Source organism: Accipiter gentilis, chromosome 31, assembly GCF_929443795.1.
Source record: "Accipiter gentilis chromosome 31, bAccGen1.1, whole genome shotgun sequence".
NCBI lineage: Eukaryota > Metazoa > Chordata > Aves > Accipitriformes > Accipitridae > Astur > Astur gentilis.
This window is the reverse complement of record NC_064910.1, coordinates 5106631-5112630: the sequence shown is the minus strand read 5'-3', so window position 1 is coordinate 5112630 and position 6000 is coordinate 5106631. Positions and strand designations below refer to the sequence as shown.

Genomic DNA, 6000 nt, shown 5'->3' with positions numbered 1-6000 from the left:
GGGAGGCGGCGGTGGGGGGGGTGTGTGTGTGTGTGTCAGTCAGTCAGTCAGGGCGGGCGCTCCCCGGTCCCGGCCCGCAGAGGGGAAGGAGCCGCCCGGCCCGGCCCAGCCCGGCTCGTCTCGGCCTTCCTGCGCTGGGGCAGAGGGTGAACGTCGGTTCTCCTCTTCGGGGAGAAGAGAAGGGGGAGTCCGGGGAGCTCCTCCCGCGCGATCCCGGCAGCGGCAGCGGCAGGAAGGGCAGGGCGGGGGGGGGGGGGGGGGCGGGCGGTTGGCGGGGGAGGGGCTGCCGCCGCCGCCGCCGCCGCCGCCGGGCGCAGCAAGGCTGAGGGGAGGCAGGGAGAGGAGCTGAGGGCCGGGGCCTTGGAGGCGTCCGGCGAGGAACGGAGGAGGAGGAAGGGGAAGGGGAGGGGGGGGGGGAGCCAGCCAGCCGGCCCCTCTCGGAGGACGCGGCCCGCATCCGCCCGGGGAAGGGCAGAGGGAAGCGGAGGGGGGGGGGGAGCGAGCGAGCGAGCGCCGCCGCCGCCGCCGAGGAGACAAAGAAGCGGAGCCCGCCTGGGCTGGGAGCCTCCCCACTGCCTCCCCGCTCTGCTCCCCGCCGGGCCGGCCGGCCGGAGGTAAGCGCGGCGGGCGGAACGGGGATGGGGCCGGGGCGGGGGGCCGGGGCCGGGGCCCGCCGTAAACTTGTGGCGGCCGCGGAGGAGGGAGGGGGGGGGGGGGGAAGGGCCGCCGGGAGCGGGGGGAAGGGCGGGTGTCACCTGGGGGCGGGGGAGGCCCCCCGTGGGGGGGGGGGGGGAAGGTGTTTGTGTGCCACGTCCAGCTTTGGGGGGGGGGGGTGTTGTGTTGGGGGGTGTCGGGGTCGGCTCCTCCTCATCCTCCCGAGTTGCCTCTTGTGAGTGCGTGTGTGTGTGACAGCCGCTGCTTTGTGCCACACGCCGTTCTGCCCCCCCGTGGGGGGGTAGCGGGGCGAGTCGGGACACCCCGCTTTCCCCGTCGTCCCCCCCCCGCTTCGGTCGGGCGAACGGAGGCGGGGGAAATCGGGCAGCGCCTCCCGGCCGGAGCGCGGCGCAACCGGAAAGTTTCCCGGGCGGGAGCGCGGCCGCGGTGCGGGGCGGGCGGTCGCAGCGGGGTACGGCCCCCGGGGAGCCCCGGGTCTGTGTTTTCTTCGTTCTTTTCCCTTCCCGACTTCACGAGGGCTGAAGGTGTGTGTGTGGGTTTCTGGAGGAGCACGGTGCAGTCTGCCCCCCCCCCCCCCCCCGGGTCGAGGCTGATGTAGGTAAAGGACATAAAGCTCAAAGAAAAAAAAAAAAGAGAAAAATAAAAATATAAAGGTAAAATTATACCTCGCATACCGACTGTTCGGTAAAGCGCATCCCTGGCTGTTTTGGCAGGGAAATTACTTAAGCTTCTAAGTGTTTTCATCCTGTTTTTAATTAAAAATGTGCCCACGCTAACAGGTACCCCTTGCTGGCAGGCTGGGCGCTGTGGCCCACCCCAGATAAAGTTGTCAGATCGGGGTTCAGGTTTGTAATTCAGGTCTGACCTGCGACTGGCTAATCGTGAGTGCCTCTCGACTCTGGTTCCTATGTTAACGTCTCCCACGGTTGGTTTTTTTTAACAGTGCGTGTGGCCCTCTACATGTATCAGGGTTATTCCGTGAATTTCATGTAGCATTTGACTCGGAACGGTCTTGCTCTTTTGTGACTTTAAAACTTGAATGCTGACCGAACCTCGGCAAGAATTTGAAGCGTTCTTCAGCTGTACTGCGTTTCTTCCCCTTGCTGTGAAGCAATGTTTGTTTCTGAGGAACATACCGCTACTGTTGTAGCAGCTCAACGTAGGAGAATCAGACTTCTCTTTCATGAAGCGCGGTAGTGGCCTTTGTAAAAACAAATTTTCATGGCCTAACCACGCGTGGTTTGTATCATCGGGAGTTCAGGCTGGTAACTTAATATGGAGGAATTTGAAAGGGCTCACTGGGTAGGAGCGAATGAAGAATTTCTGTTTGAAAGTACTTGTTTTGCCACTGCTTTTTAGGAACCTGAAGCAGTTAGCACCACATAGGTGATGTTAATGGTACTGTGTTTCCATTTTTAGGATTATAACTTCTGAAGTAAAATAATGTTGTTGCTTCGTAGAAATACTGATTTCACAACTCTGGAAATTGAAATCCTCTGTCTGACCCAAGTCAGCCTAAGCAGTTAAGCAGATCGCTTTGTCTTTGTAACTGACTTGCTTCTGGAGACTTTGACAGAAGATGTCACTTTCGGGAACAGTGAATAAGTGTAGAGATAGAAGGCACCTGTACCAAGAAGATCAAGACTGTAATTAGCAAATATTTTTATATAGGCCATGAAACAGATACAGACTCGTTATGATGTTAACTCTCATTGCTGTCATTCTGTCATTGCAACGTTAGCTGTTGTATTGGCCTTTTACTTCTACGAGATGACATTTCTGATTGCTGTTGTTGTATAATGATCCACAAAATCTCTTTTGCTGTATTTTTCCAAAACCAACAGCAGAGTTACTCCTTGATTTGTCTGGATGATCCTTTTTATTACATCCTTGCTACTGAATATATGATAAATTCAAAACTTCAGCCTTTGGCTTTTTACCGCAGTGGAAAGGGAACTTATTATCTCCCCTTCCTCTCTTCTATAGTTTCCTGGCTAGCTGTGTGGGAGCATAAGGAAAGGTATTTGCTCTCTTATGTGCCACCTCGCATCTACTGTCAGCTAAAGAAGAGGGACAAGGTCAGTGGTGTCTGCTTCTTTTCCAGCCTTTGTTTTTTGTACCTTGTGTTGCTGTTGGCTTTGCAGAGCTCATGGCTTTCCTCGGTAGAAGCTACAACAGTAGCAACTCAAAAAGCAATGCCCAGATAGCTTTGTTTGCTGGTCATGGGCTTGAGCAGCAGCGAAACTACCCGAAGTATCTGTGTTTTTCATGCTCCTTGAGCATAAAAGCTGCTTCCAGACTCATGGAGACAGGTGCTGTATCAATTTACTTGCTGCAGGTTTGAAATCAAAACCAAGGCATCTTTGAATCTGAAGCGTATGTTCTAGAAAATGTTTCCCGTTTGCATCGGACCGATGGTTTCTAAGCCGTGGATATTCCCCCCACCCCCCTGCTCTGTGTTTTGAGGAAGGGGGATTGCTGGTGGGGATTTATTAGAGGTGTTTGAAGGAGTTTTTAGATGGCTGAAAACTGGCTGTGAAACCAGATGCTACCGTGTTTTGGTTAGTTTAGTCAGACCCGGGGCAAGGTGCTGGGTGCTCGTCGCTGGACACCCTGCTCTCCTGAAGTAGGTCATCTGGCTTGTTGAAGAGGCGGAGAGTTGAGGCGCTCTGCAGGAAAGCTGCTTTCTACTTCTACTGAAATAATAAACTTAAAGGCAATACACTTTATCCTTGTATTTACTAGGTATATAGAAATGTTGCAGAACAATAGTTTCCACAGAGTGAAAGTCAAGAATCCTTATTAGTTCCTGGAGTGGAAGACCTTCAGAGAGAACCGGGGTGGTGTTTGTAATGTGGGAAGTAATGTTGTTTCTTCCTCCTAAAGCGTAGAAATGAGGCCTGTGCTGGTCGTTTAACCCATGCACCATTGTTCAGTCTTCTGAAAAAGGTACTGCATGAGATCCTGGTGACTTACACCTTTTGAAAAATTACTTTTCTGTTTGTTTTGCTTTGCAAATTTATGAATGTCGGCCCAGGAATCCTAAGCTCATTTCTGTTTTAGGTAGTTCCATTTAAATTTTTCTTGCCGATTCAATTAGGCCCATTAGTTTCCTCATAATAACGTAGTCGTCGGTGTTCTGCCCAATTAAACCGTTGCTCTGTTCAGTGGTGGGTAAAGTAATTCTTTCAAGTGTTGAGTTGTTTTTTTTCTTGGAGTAATCTTTTTTTCCCCATCATAAGGATTCTTAATTGTTTCATAAATGCTAATGAAATGAGTAAATTGGAAGTGCATTGAAATATGAAATACACATTCTTATATTCCATTAAATATATGTGACACAACAAATGAATTTGTTTCTCACTGTTAATGAAGTGAGTTCATATTTTAAACCCAGCATAAATAACTTTGTGTGCGGTGGGGTGGCCTGGCAGTGTATGTTTTTAAGCTTTAATATGAGTATTGTAAATTTTAAGAATGCAGGTGCAGAGGAATAAATCTTGATTAGAGAATAGCAACCCATTGCATTTTAAATTACTGCAGCTATGCACAATAACCCAGTGTCAGTAAAGTTTTAGAAATACTCGTGCTAAAAAAACCATCTGTTAGGGTGGAAGCTCATGTATGCTCGTATAGCCAGTATTTGTTCAAAGTTGTAGAAACAAACTTTGTGGCTTAGAGGCTTTTTTCCTCTGTAGGTTTGTTGTGCTGGATTTGGTCCGGATCTCATTAACAAGTATTAATATGGTGACATGTAACTAATATTGATTATTCTGTGAAGCAGACAGTGGGGTGAGCATGCTGGGACTCTTGGTAGATATCTGAATTCTCAAAAATGTTGCTTCTCTCACAGTCATGATAGAATACAGATGCAAAATAAAATGCAGTACAGGTGTGTTTTCAGTCTAGGCTGGAGAAACTTGATCTAGTTTTCCTCAACTCATCTAAGTTACTAACTGCAGAGTACACACAACTGTAGAAATAGGTGCAAAAACAGGTAGTGAGATACACCACAGATAGAGTATACCTGAAATTTTATTAGATAAAACTGGTATATTTAGTACGTTTACAAAATCAAGTAGTAAACTTATTAGGCAACCTCCTTTTTTAAATTTTTTTTTTAAAATCAAATGAAATATAAAATTGTTTCCAAGAAGATTTTTTAATTAAAAAAACCCATAAACAACCCCCAAAATATGGTTACATGGTAACTCATTACTGTTGTGTTTCAGCAGGTTGTGCTCTTTTGATAGGTAGAGTGCTTTCTTCTTCTGTCGCTCTAGCAGGTGTCTAACCTGTGGTCCTTGGAAGCGATGTGGATAGCGTTTGCAGTGTCAGGGCTGGACTCTTTAGCCAAAATGGATCAATAACCAAAAATAATTGAGCAGGCCTTCAGATTATTACTTCTTTCGAAAAAAGGCAGATTTTAGCCTTCTGAGCCATTTGAAGTTTCTGAGTTCTAGAAATGATCAGAGTATTTGTGGGAGCCTTAATAAGGAGAAGCGACAGTGGTGTGGAAGTGGGTACCAAAGTTTAGCAAGAGGCTAGAGGCTGTGAATGCTCTTCCCGACACAGGTGAACTGGGTCATGTCCTCTTACGGTGTGAGAAGCTGCTTTTAGCTGAGTGCTGTCTCTTGGCTCTCTTTCCCTACGGGTTACACTGGATCAGCTCCATGTGAATACAGAGGAGCCGTCAGACCCTGCAGGAGAATGGGAGGAGGGTTGGCAAAAGCAGGTGCTTTTCTGCTTATGTTGGGATGAGATTCTGGGTTCTGCTAGCAGTGCAGCATTTAGGAAAAAAACCCAAACCAAAACCCAAAAAACCCCAACTTTTTATTTTTAAGATAATAAAAGTAAGCTCTTTAAAAAAAACCTAGTCCATTTATCTCCTGATGTAACTATATTGTCCTTATTTATATTATTTTTAAAAAGTCATTAAACACTGTTTTAGAATCTTTCTTTCAAAATGAGAATAGAGGCTTGCAGGGTGGGAAGGTTTAGAAAGGAAATGTGGTGTTCATTAAGCACACAAACTATAAGTTAAATATATTGGAATTTTCTAACTTGTCTATCTTGTCAAATTTAAGTTGGCTGAAATCATCCTTTTTGTATACCAATTAAGTCTTTAGTTAACTATATAGTAAAACAAAGCAGTTCATGAGTAGTCCCTTCAGAGGTTTAAGGGAGAAGAGGAGCACTAAATCCTGTTAAAACTTCCTCTACGTATGGAGAGTTAAATTGGTGTATTACTCTGAATTTCTTTAGGGCATTCTGAACTAATAAAACAATTCAAGGAACAGCAATAAATTAAGCCTCCTGTTTAGC

The 6000-nt window shown here is 47.3% G+C and overlaps 1 protein-coding gene across 2 annotated transcripts in view; it reads left to right on the top strand.

Moving 5' to 3' along the window:
* The first annotated feature begins 330 nt into the window (after positions 1–330).
* The window catches only part of NCK2 (NCK adaptor protein 2), an 88615-nt gene continuing 82945 nt past the window's right edge, over positions 331–6000 (top strand). Inside the window, exons 1-2 of one of the 2 annotated variants that reach the window (XM_049834223.1) lie at positions 331–614; positions 2662–2753. The gene's annotated coding sequence lies outside the window, so the exon portion shown is untranslated. The remainder of the gene's footprint in view (positions 615–2661; positions 2754–6000) is intronic. The other variant, XM_049834222.1, reaches the window with a different exon arrangement.